The 18,987-nt window shown below is 38.0% G+C and overlaps 1 protein-coding gene across 9 annotated transcripts in view; it reads right to left on the bottom strand.

Annotated features, from left to right (window-relative positions):
* The window catches only part of MAGI2 (membrane associated guanylate kinase, WW and PDZ domain containing 2), a 1,693,309-nt gene that overhangs the window by 1,176,269 nt on the left and 498,053 nt on the right, over positions 1-18,987 (bottom strand). The gene's annotated exons all lie outside the window — the stretch shown is intronic.

Raw genomic sequence — 18,987 nt, 5'->3', positions numbered from 1 at the left:
ATCAAGAACAATGAACCCACCTTCTCTGACCCATCTTGGACAGAGCTAGAAGGAATTATGTTAAGTGAACTAAGTCAGAAAGATAAAGATGAGTATGGGATGATCCCACTCATCAACAGAAGCTGACTAAGAAGATCTGAAAGGGAAACTAAAAGCAGGACCTGATCAAATTGTAAGTAGGGCACCAAAGTAAAAACCCAGTGGTGAGGGGTAGGCATGTAGCTTCCTGGGCCAGTGGGGGGTGGGAGTGGGCGGGAGGGATGGGTCACAGTCCTTTGGTGGTGGGAATGGTGTTTATGTACACTCCTAGCAAAATGTAGACATATAAATCAGTAGCTAATTAATATGAGAGGGGGAAATCAATTGTATGTCTCAAAGTTTCTCAAAAGACAAACTGAATCTTTTTAATATATAGGCTATGTATTTGATACGCGGACTCTCTCAAAAGCCTAGACCAAGTAGATTAGAAGCTTCCAATAGCACAGCTATATACAAGATACTGGGTACTGTCCAGCAAACCATAACAAAGGGACTTTTCAAAGTTAACCCAATTAACAAATAATGTGATGATAATATTAACTATTGAGTGTCTTTTTGAACCCTAAGACAGCAGGAACCTCACATTTTCACTATAGAGCCCCTACTTCCCCCAGTCCTGGCACCCTTGGATAGGGCCCACTTTCCCGTATGCATCTCCCAATCCAAACCAAATAACATTGCATCTGCCGATCACAACCTAACCAAAGCAACGATTGCTACCTCAACATGCTTCACCTCAGAATGTATCCAGAGACTTCACGTGTGGAATGACAACCCTTCAGCTTCATTACTCGGGTGAGACCTTTCCTTTAATAGTACACTCTAATTTCATCTCAGGTAGTTCACTTTCTAACAAAGTCCCATAACCTAGATATACACCAGTTTCTGTGAGAGAGCTTATGTGCACACGTATCCATAAACTACTGCAAAATATATACCTGAAAGCAGGACTACACTAGAGTTTGCAGTGAGTACCTCCCTAACACTTCCTCTCCACTATTCCAAGCTTTGGGTCCATGATTGCTCAACAATTTGTTTGGCTTCATATGTTAACTCTCTTTTCAATCACCAGGTTCCAGATGCCACCAGGATGCTGGCTAGGCTTCCCTGGATTGAAGACCCCACCAATGTGTCCTGGAGCTCAGCTTCCCCAGAGTCACACCCTACTAGGGAAAGAGAGAGGCAGACTGGGGGTATGGACCGACCAGTCAACGCCCATGTTCAGCGGGGAAGCAATTACAGAAGCCAGACCTTCTACCTTCTGCATCCCTCAACGACCCTGGGTCCATGCTCCCAGAGGGTAAGAGAATGGGAAAGCTATCAGGGGAGGGGGTGGGTTATGGGGATTGGGTGTTGGGAATTGTGTGGAGTTGTACCCCTCCTACCTTATGCTTTTCTTCACTAATCCTTTCTTAAATAAAAAATTAAAAAAAAAAAAAAGAGTAATGCAATCACAGAAAAAAAAATAAATAAAAATAAAAAAAGAAAAAAAAAAGAAAAAAAAAGAAAACACAACTAGAATGTTGAAACAATTATGTATGTATGCATACAATTAAAAAAAAGAAGGGAGAGTATTTGCCTTATCTTTCATTTTATTGGAATGAATAGATCAGATTTGGGGTTACAGTAGATGTAAAATAAACATTTTAAAACCACAAATAAGTATATAAATTAACACACATGTTTGTTTATTTATTTATTTATCAGCTGTCTTGAGAATTCATCAGCATTAATCATATCTAGTAAAAAACAGGAAAATATTCTTGTTTGCCAAGAAATAGTTAGGTAGGCATGGTAACATGCTTAATATTAACCTACCTGAAATTTTGATACTTTTAAAATGAAATGATTTGCCTTGCTTATGCTGGGGTTTTGAAAATTAAATGAGTATATTACTTAAAAATATTGTAAAAGTTGTAAAGCATTAAAAATGTAAGACACTATTTTATCAGGCTGAGAAAATGAAAAAAATAATTTATTAATCTCATTTGTTAAAAAACCAAATTGCAGTAGGACCTGGAAGATGAAACATATAACTAGGATATGTGAGGTCTCAAGTTTGATATTAACACCAAATATGCCAGACCTGAGCAGTGCTTTGTACTTATTTGCTGTTGCTCTTCCTCATGGAAAAAAATTAATAATTAAGCCTTTAAAAATTGGCAAGTACATTAAAAAAATAGACTATACAATAGGAGGCATTTTCAGAAAGCTTTACTCTTGGGAACTTCCATATGGTTCTATACTTTCACAACTGTCAAAGCAGATTGCACAGAAACCTAAAGGTATAGATATTTACTTAAGAGAACATGGCCTAAGAATGTGATGATAATTTTGATTAATTATCTGAATTCATAAATGGATTACTAAAACAGAAGGACCAGTGAAATAGCCTCATTATACAGTGTTGTGTGCTTGCTCATGCCCATTGTCATACATTTTGGTAACTGATTTGCAAAAGTATGCTTTCAATGTTTTGTTTAAAAATTTATTTTAGGAAGATTATGAATGGAGAACATTTCTTGGAACAGCTACTGGCAATGTTTAGGAAGAAAAAAAAACTATGCAATTTCCTTTTGCACACTATAAAAGAATGATTTATTGCTAGCAGCATTTTGTTGCCTCAATGAGATAGTCTCTTTTACATTGAAAACCATGTTGGAGATGTTTCTATTCTATTTATCTATTTAAATAAAAACTGTTTGCAAAAACATACTGACTTAATTTGTTCAACACATACTGATTACTTTTCTATGTACTAGAAAGTACTAGAGAAGTTCTAGGTATATGTTTTTATATACACATGCAATTGTACTACAAATTGTGAGATCTACTATGAAGTCCTCTAGAAAGAGTTTCACATTTTCTATGTTTTCAGAATCCAATTTACTGTGTGTGCAATACAAAGTATTTAAGTCTTCAGTGAGTGAATGGAATGAATGAAGGATAAAGGATACTAGTTGGAAAACAGAGTACTTAAATCTTAGTGCTGTAGATTCTAACTTTACCTCTGTTCTACATACTCATTATTTTTATTGTACTTCATTTTCTCACCCACAAGCTTACATATTGCAATAATTTGATTTTCATTAAGTTGATTCTATTTATTACACATGGGACAGAGAGAAAGACAAGCCAGAGCATCATTCAGTACATGTGCTGGCAGGGATCAAACTGGAAACATTAGAATGTGTGGGGAAATTGTGAGGATGTGGTAGAGCCTGGCAGGGCTTGACCTGGGGAGTGTGTCTATCCTGTCAGTTTCTCTCTCTACCGAGGGGTTGAGCAAGAAGGGACAGGAGTAACCCCAAAGGTTTGCTACAAGCTCCTGGTTCACATCTGCAGGAAGGAAAGTATCTTAAGCAGTGAAGCAGTGCTTCTGCTGTTTTACTTTCTCCCTCTCTGCCTCCCACTTCCATGTAAATTTCTCGCTGTCTCTATCCAACAAATGAATAAATATATAAATAAACAAATAAGGAAAATAATAAAAAATACATTTCTTGTCCTTGATGTTTATTCACCTTACTTTGTCCTCTATAAGGCTACCAGGATGTAAACAACAATTTAATAATTGTCTCTTACCAAATAGCTTTTCTCTTTTAAATATTCAAAATGGTAGATTCAGATATACAGAACCAAGCCCACTTCCCAAAGCATCATTTAGATGGCCAAATACAACTGAGATGTTTAATTAAAGTATAATTCTGCCTTTAAAAATATTTCATATCTTTAGCCCTAATATGCCTAACATATTTTTAATTGCAATGTTTCCCTTCAAATCATTGAATGAAATTGACATTTTGGGAAAATCCATTATGTGTATACTGTCATTTTTTAAAACATATTTTAGTGTATATGCTATATCCTCTGCCTTACAGCACCCTTAGGTATAAATATGTTAGTATGAGGAACATAGCCTTCATCAGAATCTGCATTTAACAAACAAGAAAGGTCCTCTATTATCTAAATCCTAGAAAAAATTATCCTCCCTTGTTACCATTTCCCTTTGTTAATTTTTATTACTTTTTTGTCAATTTGTTTATGTTACATTTCTTACAAATCTACACACCTTTGCAAACACTGCTCCCCTTACCCCTCCATGCAGACTGCCAACACCTCTGATCATCTAATAAACTCTTCAACCTCTAGACAACAGGTTTGACTTTACCTCATCTTTAAAACTGTACCTGCTTCCATGACATTTTGTGTATTCCTTGCATTTACAATAGAAGGATTTGTTACTCAAACTCTTAGTGTCAGGTGCCTAAAAGATGATGAATTTAAAAGATTTCTTATTACCTTAATAAAAGGAATCCAAAAAATCTGATAACAATATAGTTGTGGGCATTTCTTCAGAAATGTTTTCAATCATTTTCATGGCATTTGAAAGATAGCTGTTTAAGTTATTTACTAGTTAGCATTTTTATTTTTTTTACTCTATATTTTAAATTAAAACTATAGAATTGCAAATTTATCTATGATTTGTAGAATGCGGACTTCACCATTTTAAGCAATTAAATGAACATCTTGTTTTTGGGACACTATCATGACTATTACATGTAAGAATATGTTCTTTGGCATAAAAATTAGATTTGGGTCTTAAATTTATCACATGATAAACCTGTGATTTCTTTTTTCAAAGAGAAGAATAATTAGAAAATCTAAAATTTTTTACCACTAAAATAAATACCTGTATCATAATATGAATATTGTTATTTGGACGATATCTCATTTAGAAATCTTCTGGCTTTGACAAGAGAAAAATTGAATGCTTCTAAGTGTATTGAAATTGTAGTCACTAAAACTTAAACTTGTCTTTCAGGCAGATAATTGCTTTTCATGCATTTTAGAGGTGGATATAAATTGAAATTTCAAATACTGATTATGGTTGATGCTCAGCCCTTGAAAAGCAAAGCTGAAAAAGGAATTTGTTAGAAAATTCCATGTGTCCACTATGCAACGTTATTAAGCTTTTGACATAAAACAATATATGACTTTAGTTTCAATTTTAATGTTTATTTATTTAATGAGAGAGGAGTGACAGAGTAATAACTCTATTTAAGTGGTGCCTGGGGTTGAACTTGAGACCTCAAGTATTAAATCCCTGAACTCACCACTACCATGCCACTCCTGCAGCTGAAAATACTTGTTTCTTTTTCTTTTTCCTTTTTAAGATTTATTTGATTTTTAAATTTTATTTCCAGGATAGAGAGACAGGAAGTGAGAGGGGCAGGGAGAGAGAGAGAGAGGAAGAGAAAGAGAGGAAGAGAGAGGGGGAGAGAAAGAGAGAGGGAGAGAAAGAGAGAGAGAGGGAGAGGGAGAGAGAAATAGGGAGAGAAAGAGGGAGAGGTAGAGAAAGAGAGAGGGAGAGGGAGAGAAAGAGAGAGGGAGAGGGAGAGAGAGGGAAAGGGAGAGAAAGAGAGGGAGAGGGAAAAGGAGAGAGAGGGAAAGGGAGAGAAAGAGAGAGGGAGAGAGAGGGAAAGGGAGAGAAAGAGAAAGGGAGAGAGAGGGAATGGGAGAGAAAGAGAGAGGGAGAGAGAGGGAAAGGGAGAGAAAGAGAGAGGGAGAGAGAGGGAAAGGGAGAGAAAGAGAGAGGGAGAGAGAGGGAAAGGGAGAGAAAGAGAGAGGGAGATAGAGGGAATGGGAGAGAAACAGAGAGGGAGAGAGAGGGAAAGGGAGAGAAAGAGAGAGGGAGATAGAGGGAAAGGGAGAGAAAGAGAGAGGGAGAGAGAGGGAAAGGGAGAGAAAGAGAGAGGGAGAGAGAGGGAAAGGGAGAGAAAGAGAGAGGGAGAGAGAGGGAAAGGGAGAGAAAGAGAGAGGGAGAGAGAGGGAATGGGAGAGAAAGAGAGAGGGAGAGAGAGGGAAAGGGAGAGAAAGAGAGAGGGAGAGAGAGGGAAAGGGAGAGAAAGAGAGAGGGAGAGAGAGGGAAAGGGAGAGAAAGAGAGAGGGAGAGAGAGGGAAAGGGAGAGAAAGAGAGAGGGAGAGAGGGAATGGGAGAGAAAGAGAGAGGGAGAGAGAGGGAATGGGAGAGAAAGAGAGAGGGAGAGAGAGGGAAAGGAAGAGGGAGAGAGAGGGAGAGGGAGAGAAAGAGAGAGGGAAAGGGAAAAAGAGGGAGGGAGAGAAAGAGAGGGAGAGGGAAAGAAAGAGAGAGGGAGAGGGAGAGAAAGAGAGAGGGAGAGAAAGAGAGGGAGAGAAGGAGAGGGAGAGAGAGAGGGAGAAAAGAGGGATATGGAGATATTAGAGCACTGTTTAACTCTGGCATATGGTTTTGACAGGTATTGAATCTGGGACCTTTGGGTTCTCAGTCATAAAAGTGTGATGCACTACCTCTTTGCTATCCCCATGGTACCATACATTTAATTAAATTAACTAATTAATTATTATTTTAATATATTTCAATCTTTATTTATTGGATAGAGACAGCCAGAAATTGAGAGGGCCATTGGAGATATAGAGGGACAGAGAAAGAGAGACAACTGCAGCACTGCCTCACCACTTGCAAAGTTTCTCCCCCTACAGGTGGGGACTGGGGGCTTGAACCTGGGTCCTTGTGCACTGTAACATGTGCACTCAACCAGGTGTGCCAGCCCCCAGCCCACATTTAATTTTATTTTTTAGTTGGGTCTTTCATTTTAAATATTTTCAGACATACATTTATTATAGGAGGACAAGAACAAGTGTGTGAGACTAGAGAACTGTTTAACTGGTAGACAATGGTGTTAGGAACTGAATCTTTATGACTATATAACATTTTAAAAAATCAAAATAATAATAACATTTGTTCATTATGCAGTCTTACTTGTTATATGATTTAAAGGCTCAATCCCTAACATCACTGTATGCAAGAGCATGGATATCCTGGCTCTAGATGTCTTTTGACTAAATCCAAAATCTGCATTTGTCCAAGCATTATATAGAATTTCCACCACTGGTGATAATCAGATAAACTTTCTTTATATATCTTTCTGAAAAGGAATTCTAAAAATGTGAGAGATAATACTAATTTAATAGAAATATAGAATAAATCAAATCTAGTCCACATTTCACTAAAAGAAAAAAAAAAGATGCAAATGACTTTTCTAAATCCAGATGGCCACTACAAATCAACCAAAATCCTCTGGTGATATTCCCTTGTCATGATTTAGTTATGGTTTGCATGAACCCATGATGAAAAGAATTAAGCATTATTGCAAAAAGTACTAAAGGGGCTGAGTGGTGGCGCACTTAGTTGAGCATACATGTTACAGTGCCCAAAGACCCAGGTTCAAGCCCCCGGTCCTCACTTGCAGGGGGAATGTTTCACCAATGGTTAAACAATGTTGCAAGTATCTCCTTGTCTCTCTCCCACTTTATCTCCTATTCCATCTTGATTTCTGGCTTTCTCTATCCAATAAACAAATAAAGATAATAAAAAATTTAAAAAAAAGTACTTAAGCTCTCTGTAAATTCTTTCTTAATCCTAACGTTTGGGAAGTATAGAAGTCTTTAAATAGGTTGAGAAGCTCAGACTACATATAGATTATAGATAGACAAATAGATGATAGATAGATATACAGACAGATAAATGGATAGACAGGCAGACAGACAAGGATATCTGGAACCTGAGTTAACACTCATAGGAAAGCAGGAGTATTCCCAGGTGAGTTATTTTGAAGTTGCAAATCTGACATGATTTTAAAGTAAAGTCACCTTACACAGTTTTCAAGTTTGATATTTTAAAATTCTACTTGATTGGGGCTGGGTGGTAGCACACCTGATTGACTGTACATGTTACCATGTACTAGGATCTGGGTTTGAGCTTCAGGTTCCCCTGTAATGGGATAGCATCAGAAGCAGTGGAGCAGTACTGTAAATGTTTTTATTTTTACCTCCCCTCTCAATTTCTTTCTGTGCTATAAAATAAAAATCAGCTGAAATAAATAAGAAAAGAATAAAAGGTCACCAGGAGTGGTGGATTAATCCTTGTGCAGGCCCTGAACTCCAGTGATAAATTTGGTAGAAAAAAAAATCTACTTGACTATAAGTAGTAGTAGTATGTGCATATTAAGAAGTCAAGCGGCAGATCTCTTTCTCTCCTCTCCTCTCCTCTCCTCTCCTCTCCTCTCCTCTCCTCTCCTCTCCTCTCCTCTCCTCTCCTGGATCAACTAGGAATACCAAAGGAGACCACCTGGGACTGAAACAAGACAGGACTAGAATGACCACAGGAACCCACTAAATCATCAGTGAGTACAAACACATGTGGCTGGTGACAGAGAGGAGCACAGGGAGAGATTAAGTGACTGCTAACAGTCCAGCAGTTTATCAGTTGAGACACCATCTCCAGTCTGCTCCACCAACAAGGGGACAGCTGAAGGGAGGAGAGGACACCCCAGAGACTCACCAAGTGCAACTCTGATTCTCCATTGCTACTGCCCTCAGAATCTGGAGCAGCGACAGGGAGGGACACCAGGGGACAGAGATCTAACCAAGGAACTCAGGAGAAGACCTATACCTTGGTGGCATAGCTGTGGGGTTGTGAAAGTCTCTTTGCATAATCACTCTGCCACATCCTGCTTTATCTCTTGGTCAGAAGTCAGTGATTAAGCTAAGAAGCCTACTGACAGTTTAAAAGCCTTCACGCTCCCATAGCCTACAGGGAAGAAAAAAAAAAGAGGCTTTTAAACCACTGAGCTCCAGAAGCAACCAATAGCACAGCAATATACAAGATACTAGGTACTGTACAGCAAACCCTAACAAAAGGACTTTTCAAAGTTAACCCAATTACCAAATAATGTGATGATAACATTAACTATCGATTGTCTTTTTGAACCCTAAGACAGTAGGAACCTCACATCTCCACTATAGAGCCTCTACTTCCCCCAGTCCTGGAACCATTGGATAGGGCCCACTTTCCCATATGCCTCCCCCAATCCATATCAAATAATATTGCATCTGCCGATCACAATGCAAGGATTGCCACCTCAACATGCTTCACTTCAGACTGTGTCCAGAGACTTTACGTGTGGAATGACAACCCTTCAGCTTCATTACTCGGGTGAGACCTTAACTTTCATAGTATACGCTAATTCCATCTCAGGTGGTTCACTTTCTAACAAAGTCACAAAACCTAGATATACATCAGTTTCTGTGAGAGAGAGCATATGTTCACACATACCCATAAACTACTGCAAAATATATACCTGAAAGCAGAAATACACTAGAGTTTGCAGTGAGTATCCCCCTAACACTTCCTCTCCACTATTCCAAGCTTTGGGTCCATGATTGATCAACAATTTGTTTGGCTTCGTATGTTAACTGTCTTTTCAGTCACCAGGTTCCAGATGTCATCAGGATGCCAGCCAGGCATCGCTAGACTGAAGACCCCACCAATGTGTCCTGGTGCTCCGCTTCCCCAGAGACCCGTCCTACTAGGGAACGAGAGAGGCAGACTGGGAGTATGGACCAATCAGTCAATGCCCATGTTCAGCGGGAAGCAATTACAGAAGCCAGACCTTCTACCTTCTGCAACCCACAATGACCCTGGTTCCATGCTCCCAGAGGGATAGGGAATGGAAAAGTTATCAGGTGAGGGGGTGGGATATGGAGATTGGGTGGTGGGAATTTTGTGGAATTGTACCCCTCCTACCCTATGGTTTTGTTAACTAATCTTTTCTTAGATGCAGCAAAGGTAGGCGCGAGGAACAACATCATTGCAAGACTGGCCAGCTCCTCATGAGGCGCGAGTGCTTCCACACTACGATCATCATCTCTGGCATTATGCTATTCCACTGAGAATATTGTGCCCCAGTATGGTTCCATAGCCCCCATGTCCACTTGGTCGATTCCAAATTATATTCCTCCATGAGGATAATTTCTGGAACCATCCGTTCCACCCCGGTTCCATGGCTGCCAGTTCTTAGCAACATCGCCCTGCCAGATATTCGTCGGGATGCGGCATCATCTAAGTTCATTTCCCACGTCTACGCTCAACCGGACCTGCCAATATACGCGGATATCTTCGCCCACCCTGTCCAACGCTTGACGTCTCGCCACCCAATCTGGTCCCCTACGCCTACACTGAACTTCTCTGTTCCAGACTTGGAAACAGAGTTGGCAGTCAGCTGAGGTAAAGAACAAACACCTCATCACAGACCCCTGCAAGCGTCAACCTGGCTTTGACCTAGCACGTTATGATTGGGCCCTCCTCAATCGCTATCGAACAGGCCATGGCCGGTGCGCCGCTATGTTCCATCGCTGGGGAGCCAGAGACGACCCGAACTGCCCCTGCGGCTCCAGACAGACTATGACCCACATAGTCAACGACTGCCACCTCTCCAGATTCAAAGGAGGTCTCAAAACTTTACATCAGGCTCAACCTGACGCTGTTGACTGGCTACGGAAGAAGGGCAAACGCTAGAAGAAGAAGAAATCGGATAGTAAATGAAAGAGGAGATATCACAACAGACACCACAGAAATTCAACATATCATGCGAGGCTTCCATGAACAACTATATGCCACCAAGCTAAAGAACCTGGAAGAAACAAACGATTTCCTAGATACCTACCAACTTCCAAAACTAAGAGGAGGTAGATAACATGAACAGGCCCATCACAGCTAATGAAATTGAAACAGTTATCAAAAATCTCCCCAAAAATAAATGTGCTGGACCAGATGGTTTTACAAATGAATTCTACAAAACCTTCAAAGAAGAACTAATACCTCTACTTTTAAAAGTCTTCTAGAAGATTGAAGACACTGGAATACTCGCTGCCAGCTTCTATGAAGTCAACATCACTCTGATACCAAAAGCAGACAGGGACACAACCAAAAAAGAAAACTACAGACCAATATTTCTGATAAAAACAGATGCTAAAATACTGAACAAATTCTAACCAACTGGATACAGCAGTATATTAAAAAGATTGTTCATCATGACCAAGTGGGGTTTATCCCAAGCATGAAAGGTTGGTTTAATTTACATAAATCAATCAATGTGATCCACCACATCAACAAAAGCAAGACCAAAAACCACACGGTCATATCAATAGATGCAGAGAAAGACTCTGACAAAATACAACATCCCTTTATGATCAAAACACTACAAAAAATGGGAATATATGGAAACTTCCTGAAGATAGTGGAGTCTATATATAGCAAACATACAGTCAACATCATACTCAATGGTGAAAAACTGGAAGCATTTCCACTCAGATCAGATACTAGACAGGGATTCCCACTAACACCAGTACTATTCAACATAGTGTTGGAAGCTCTTGCCATAGCAATCAGGCAGGAGCAAGAAATTAAAGGGATACAGATTGGAAGAGAAGAAATCAAGCTCTCCTTATTTGCAGATGACATGATAGTATACATGGAAAAAACCTAAGGAATCCAGCAAGAAGCTTTTGGAAATCATCAGGCAATACAGTAAGGTATCAGGCTATAAAATTAACATTCAAAAGTCAGTGACATTCCTCTATGTAAACACTAAGTTAGAAGAAATTGAAATCCAGAAATCAATTCCTTTTACTATAGCAACAAAAACAATAAAATATTTAGGAGTAAATCTAACCAAAGAAGTGAAAGACTTGTAAACTAAAAATTATGAGTCACTACTCAAAGAAACTGAAAAAGACACAAAGAAGTGGAAAGATATTCCTTTTTCATGGTTGGAAGAATTAACATCATCAAAATGAATATACTACCCAGAGCCATCTACAAATTTAATGCTATCTCCATCAATATCCCAACCACATTTTTTAGGAGAATAGAAAAAAATGCTGCAAATGTTTATCTGGAATAACAAAAGACCTAGAATTGCCAAAATAATCTTGAGAAAAAAGAACAGAACCGGAGGCATCACACTCCCAGATTTCAAATTGCATTATAGGCCCGCTGAAATCAAAACTGCTTGGTACTGGATCATGAATAGACACACTGACCAGTGCAATAGAATTGAGAGCCCAGAAGTGAGCCCCCACACCTATGGACATCTAATCTTTGACAAAGGTGCCCAGACTATTAAATGCAGAAAGCAGAGTCTCTTTAACAAACGGTGTTGGAAACAATGGGTTGAAACATGCAGAAGAATGAAATTGAATCACTGTATTTCACCAAATACAAAATTAAATTCCAAGTGGATCAAGGACTTGGATGTTAGACCAGAAATTATCAGATACTTTGAGGAAAATATTGGCAGAACTCTTTTCTGCATAAATTTGAAGACATCTTCAATGAAACAAATCCAATTATAAAGAATACTAAGGCAAGTATAAACCTATGGGACTACATCAAATTAAAAAGCTTCTTCACAGCAAAAGAAACCACTACCCAAACCAAGAGACCCCTCACAAAATAGGAGAAGATCTTTACATGCCATACATCAGATAAGAGTTTAATAACCAACATATATTAAGAGCTTGCCAAACTCAACAACAAGACAACAAATAACCCCATCCAAAAATGGGGGGAGGACTTGGACAGAATATTCACCACAGAAGAGATCCAAAAGGCTGAGAAAAACATGAAAAAATGCTCCAGGTCTCTGATTGTCAGAGAAATGCAAATAAAGACAACAATGAGATACCACTTCACTCCTATGAGAATGTCATACATCAGAAAAGGTAACAGCAGCAAATGCTGGAGAGTATGTGGGGTCAAAGGAACCCTCCTACACTGCTGGTGGCAATGTAAATTGGTCCAACCTCTGTGGAGAACAATCTGGAGAACTCTCAGAAGGCTATAAATGGACCTACCCTATGACCCTGCAATTCCTCTCGTGGGGATATATCCTAAGGAACCCAACACATCCATCCAAAAAGATCTGTGTACACATATGTTCTTGGCAGAATAATTTGTAATATCCAAAACCTGGAAGCAACCCAGGTGTCCAACAACAGATGAGTGGCTGAGAAAGTTGTGGTATATATACACAATGGAATACTACTCAGCTGTAAAAAATGGTGACTTCACCGTTTTCAGCCAATCTTGGATGGACCTTGAAAATTTCATGTTGAGTGAAATAAGTCAGAAACAGAAGGATGAATATGGGATGATCTCAATCTCAGGCAGAAGTTGAAAAACAAGTTCAGAGAAGAAAACACAAGTAGAACCTGAAATGGAATTGGCATATTGCACCAAAGTAAAAGACTCTGGGGTGGGTGGGTGGGGAGAATACAGGTCCATGAAGGATGATATAGGACCTAGTGGGGGTTGTATTGTTATATGGGAAACTGGGGAATGTTATGCATGTACAAACTATTGTATTTACTGTTGAATGTAAAACATTAATTCCCCAATAAAGAAATAAAAAATAAAAAGAGGTCAACCAACCAAGCAATTAAATAATGCAAACCTGTATAAATAGCAAGAGTTTTTTTTTTTTTTTTTTTAAACTGGTTTTTGGAAGTGCTCGTTTCAATACATGGCAAAAATCTTTTGGGGATGCCTTTTGATTGATTGGACGTAGTAAAGTAAAATATTTATGGGGACTGGTTAATCGGCAAGTACTATAATCTGAAGAAGCCATCTGTGAGCCTAGATGCTCATTTCTGCCTTTGTAATTTCTCCACTTTTAAGAACATCTGGAGCAAAATGACAGTTATTATCTGAAATATTCTCCTCTCTAACACCAATACCTTTAACATGCTTCTTGAACTTACTGTCTAACCTAAACATCTTCATCTGCTCCAAATCTGAGTTACCACACGCACACAAAAACAATTATCTTTCTGATATCCTCATTTAGCATCTGTTATCTTTCTTAATGCACATGTGGTGAACGTGACTCAAAGACACAAGGGAGTAGTAAAAATGTACTCATGGAGATGATAACCTTGTTTGACTTCCTCTCTATTTTAAGATCCAAATTCAGTGTCACTCTAAAAGGAGTAATTTTTGCAGTAATGATAAAAACAGAGTTTCTCTATATGGCCTTTTTTGTGTATATGAAATTTTTCTAGTGGTCTTAGTGTATAAGAATAAAACAATAAGGGAAGAGATAACATAGTAACATTATAAAATTTTTCCCTAAATTATTTATTTTGTAATATTCAAATTGTAACCTCAGCAGTTTAAGTTGTGAATTCTTAGATCAATAAAACGTGTATAAAGTACATAAAGAGAAAAAAATCAATCTCTCTGACAACAGTGATTTTCTCCTCTGTTTTACTTCGTAAGTACTACTAATGGTATAACATAATGATTCAGCTTTAAAAAATAAGTTTCCGACGGTTAAAAAAATAAATAAATAAATAAAAAATAAGTTTCCTAGAGTTGAGATGATTGTTCATTTTAATTTTAGTTAAAGCTGATTTTGCAATCAATGTTCACTGCTCAAAGATGGTATTTCATGAACTAAATGAAATTGGACTATTTCTAACTTGCCATTTTCATTCTCCTCCTTAAATGCAATCATGGAAGTATTTAAGTAAAACACACACAACACACACACACACACACACACACACAAAGTTATGTAATTATGACTTAAATGCTTCATATCTGTTGTCTTTAGTGGTAATGTGACATCTGAAATTTCCATTTGAAAATGTTAGTAGATATTTTCTCCCAGTAGCTTACATATAAAATCAGTAGATGTAATATACTTTTTTTTGCTTGAATTTAGTATTTTCACACTAAATTTACATTCCCCCTCCCCTGGATTCAGCCTTTCTTTAAGTTTCCAGGCAGTGAAAGTCATCATATAATACATACCATATAACACTGACTGGCTTTGTGTGATCTTTCTGTTTACCTTCTGCTTCTCTTTCTAAACTAAAACATTCTACATGGCAAATAGCAACAGTTGGTAGAAGATAAGAATATGCAATAATATTAATATCTAACAGTACTTGAGGCCATAAAGGATTATTGAGAAAATGGTCACATATAAAGAGATCAGGCATGGTAAGCCATACACTAATTGAACTGAATACCTTGCAGAGCATAGAATGCCTATTACCTGTTTCTTTATGCTTAATATCTAGTCGGATGTTCTTCCTGGTCAAGTATTAGTCAGAATTTGCAACATGGCCTGTGATTCTATATAATGTACTTTCCCTTAATTTAGCCTGGTCCTGCTTAACATGTGTTTTCAAAGTTTTGAAAAAAGGCCTACAGAATAATACTGCCCCAAATAACAATTTAAAAACACTTCCTTAGAAAATGTTACTGAGGTCTTAGAATGTCTATTAATAGGTAAATCAACAAGGTAGTCATGATGATAATTATTTAGAAAGAAATAATTTACTGAACTTGGGGCTGTACTCAGCCAGCAGAGGGCATGCCTTACCATGCTTTTGTCTAGTTGGAATGACCAATCCTACATAGGCACATCATGACAAACACTACAGGAGTTCCATGGATGGTGAAACAGTGATTTTGTGTATGTTTTTCCTTCGCCTCACTGTCCCCCCTCAAATATAGCACATAAACTTGAATAGGAGACTCAAGGACTCAACATGTGGCTGGGGGAAGTTAGGGGCCTATGTGTAGAATAAGATGAAAGTTTAATTGAGTGTGAAAATGTAGTGACACTTATTTGGTGGGGGTAGGGGCATTTGGAAATGTACCTTTGTGACAACAAAAATCCTGAAGTTCAACATTTACTCAACAAAATGATATTGGAAATGAGGTGTGGGGGACCCCACTGGGCTAAATTGGTGGTTTGGCATGAGTAACATAGTAGATTCCTCTCCTGCAACCACATCAAAAAACAAACAAACAAAAAAATGAATGGGCCTAAACCTCTAATAGAGCCTTCTCTCCACCATCACTGGACACTTCTATCAGAAACATCATCATAAACCCTCTTGTAGGCCTCTACAGGACCTTGCCTTCAATGTAGAACAGCAATGCTATAACTACCCCACTCTCTGATGGGAGGCTAGGTCAAGCTACTATGCCACCCATTTCAGATGGTCTTGAAATAAGTGCAACCTAAAGTATTCCTAGCTGTGACTATGGACTGTGAGCTCAGAATGACAGGGACTTACTCAGAGGTTAGACTGGCTCCTGTGCTAAATATGAAGAGATGTGGGCCCTAGGTCAGACTGATGGGATACACAGTTAATGGTATTTATATAATTTCCTCATATTTGGGAGCTACTCTCTGTCCTGATCCAGATCTCTAGTCCTATTCTCAATTCTGACACCATCTTCCCAGACAAAACGTTTAGCCCACCTGCATGTTTGCTGTCAGGCTCAGGCAAAAACTACTAAAGTCATGGGCCTCTTGAATATACTGAAAAACTGACTTTCTAGCTTTTTCTCACATGAAGAACCTTAGTTCCATCCGCTAAATTCTTACCTTTAGGTTCCTTGTTACTAAACAATTTTTCCTGCTTTATATCTTACTATCATGACACCATCGTGACTTCACTGGGCAGACAACCTTATCAATGTGTCCTGGAACATCTTCTCAGAGCCTTATCCCACTAGGGAAAGAGGTTGGGGATATAGAGTGACCTGCCAACATCCATGTTCAGTGGAGAAACAATTACAGAAGTCAGACCTTCCACCTTATACACTCCATAAAGATCTGTGGTCCATACTTCCAGAGGGATAAAGAATAGGGAACCTTCCAGTGGAGGGGATGTGATATGGAACTCTGGTGGTGGGAATTATATGAAATTGTACCACTTTTATCCTTGTTAATCATCATTAAGTCACTAATAAATAATAAATAAAGTGCACTGATAAAAAAACCAAGAATAAAATAAGTCTGTTCTTATATATTTTACTTATATTTCAGTACTAAAATGATTTGATTATATAAAAAAGGAGAGTTATATCATAATTACAGATATATCTTTTAACAAGTTTACATAGTAAAATATCACATATGTGGGCAAGGTAGTGGCAGTTAAATAACATATTTCATTTAATAAAAATACAATTGTAATAGGGACCATAACTATACTACTGCTGAAAAATTATACTCATGCAAATATATGATGCTCTGTATTTGAAAGGAAAAATTGTACTGAGCTCATTTTAGTCTCACAATGACACTATTCCCTAGAGAATTGTAATTCCCACTTAATAAATAAAAATACTTCATAATGAAATTTATTTAGTATCTTTATAGGCTAGAAGTTGTCCATGCCTGTAATATATTTAATCCAAGTTTTATTTTGTACTACAAATACCTTACGATGGATACATAATCTAAATCTACTCAAGCCTTAATGTATATGTTATTTACACATAAAGTCATATTATAAAAATAATAATAAGTGCATATCAATTTAAGTAGGATAAAAACCTTCTTTCTATTGTGAAAACATCTGTGTTTCATTGTTTACAATGCCCTAATTGTGCAAGTGAAAATATACTTCATTACTTGTTCCAAATTATTGTGTGATTTTTTTCTGGGTTCAATGATTTTGGGTGTGGTTCCATACTACAACATACCTTTTGCTTAATTATATTCACATAGTTCATTTAAATTGTAAATGCAATATATACTAATCTAAGGCTATTTGGAAATCAATTTCATATTATATAAGGAATCTCTTTTTCCATAATTGTGATTACCTACTATGTGCAGGGCACTCTGCTAAATTGTATGGTATTTCAAAAGGTAGTCAAGAAGGATATGCTTTCTACACTAAGAAACAGGACTAGCAATAAATTTAGACAGTGAGGAAATCATTTGTGAAGCAAAGACCATTCTGAGGAGTAGGACAAGAGAATCATGGGGCTAATGGACAAGTTTCTAAAGAACAGCATGTCCTCTGTGGTATGGGCAACCATAAGGATTACTAACGTTCACCCAGGTCTTTTCCCACAGGGATATCTGTTAAATCAATGCAATTATATACACATTTTACTATAACTATTAGCAGTATTTATACAGTAATCCCCTTTACCCAATTCTATCTCTGAAGTGTACTTCCTATTAGCATTTATTGATACCCTAAAAGGTGTTAGAATATATCTAGCTCATACCACTTAACACTTGTCCCTCACCACTTTGTGCTTCAACTCCACTGAGGTTATTTTCAAATACATCCATTAAAAATTTGATAGGGACAGTGAAAATGATACAGTGTATGCTCAGTTGTCTGAGTCAATTATACATCCTTGTATTACAATTAAAATTAAAGTCACTGTACGTATGAACTATAGGCCTTTGTATTCGAGCACCACAGCAAATCCTTCAATGTCAGGTACAACCTTGTGTGTGTTTGAAATCAGGTGTGGTGAAACCAAGCCAGTCAGCATGCTTCTCTCATACATGATTCTACATTGCTCCGCATCAGAAACATATTTGCTCTTATGACTGTTTTTGACTTCTGAGAATCTTTATCTAAGCCCCACAATGGCTTCTAAACATGTTGATCCTTCTAAGCCTTCTGACAAAATTAAATGCCAGAAGAAGATGTTTACCATCCAAGAGGAGGTTAAACTCTTGGATATGATCAAAGATGGCAAGAAAATCCTGGACATTGCCCACCATTATGATTTGAATGAGTCTACCATTTGCTCCATCCGTTAAAAAAGAAAAGAATAGACAATAATGAGATACCACTTCACTCCTGTGAGAATGTCATACATCAGAAAAGGTAACAGCAGCAAATGCTGGAGAGGATGTGGGGTCAAAGGAACCCTCCTACACTGCTGGTGGCAATGTAAATTGGTCCAACCTCTGTGGAGAACAGTCTGGAGAACTCTCAGAAGCTAGAAATGGACCTACCCTATGATCCTGCAATTCCTCTCGTGGGGATATATCCTAAGGAACCCAACACATCCATCCAAAAAGATCTGTGTACACATATGTTCTTGGCAGCACAATTTGTAACAGCCAAAACCTGGAAGCAACCCAGGTGTCCAACAACAGAACAGATGAGTGGCTGAGCAAGTTGTGGTATATATATATAACTCAGCTATAAAAATGGTGACTTCACCGTTTTCAGCCAATCTTGGATGGACCTTGAAAAATTCATGTTGAGTGAAATAAGTCA

The sequence above is a fragment of the Erinaceus europaeus genome, chromosome 8, assembly GCF_950295315.1.
Source record: "Erinaceus europaeus chromosome 8, mEriEur2.1, whole genome shotgun sequence".
Taxonomy (NCBI): domain Eukaryota; kingdom Metazoa; phylum Chordata; class Mammalia; order Eulipotyphla; family Erinaceidae; genus Erinaceus; species Erinaceus europaeus.
This window is presented reverse-complemented; position numbering and strand designations above follow the sequence as displayed.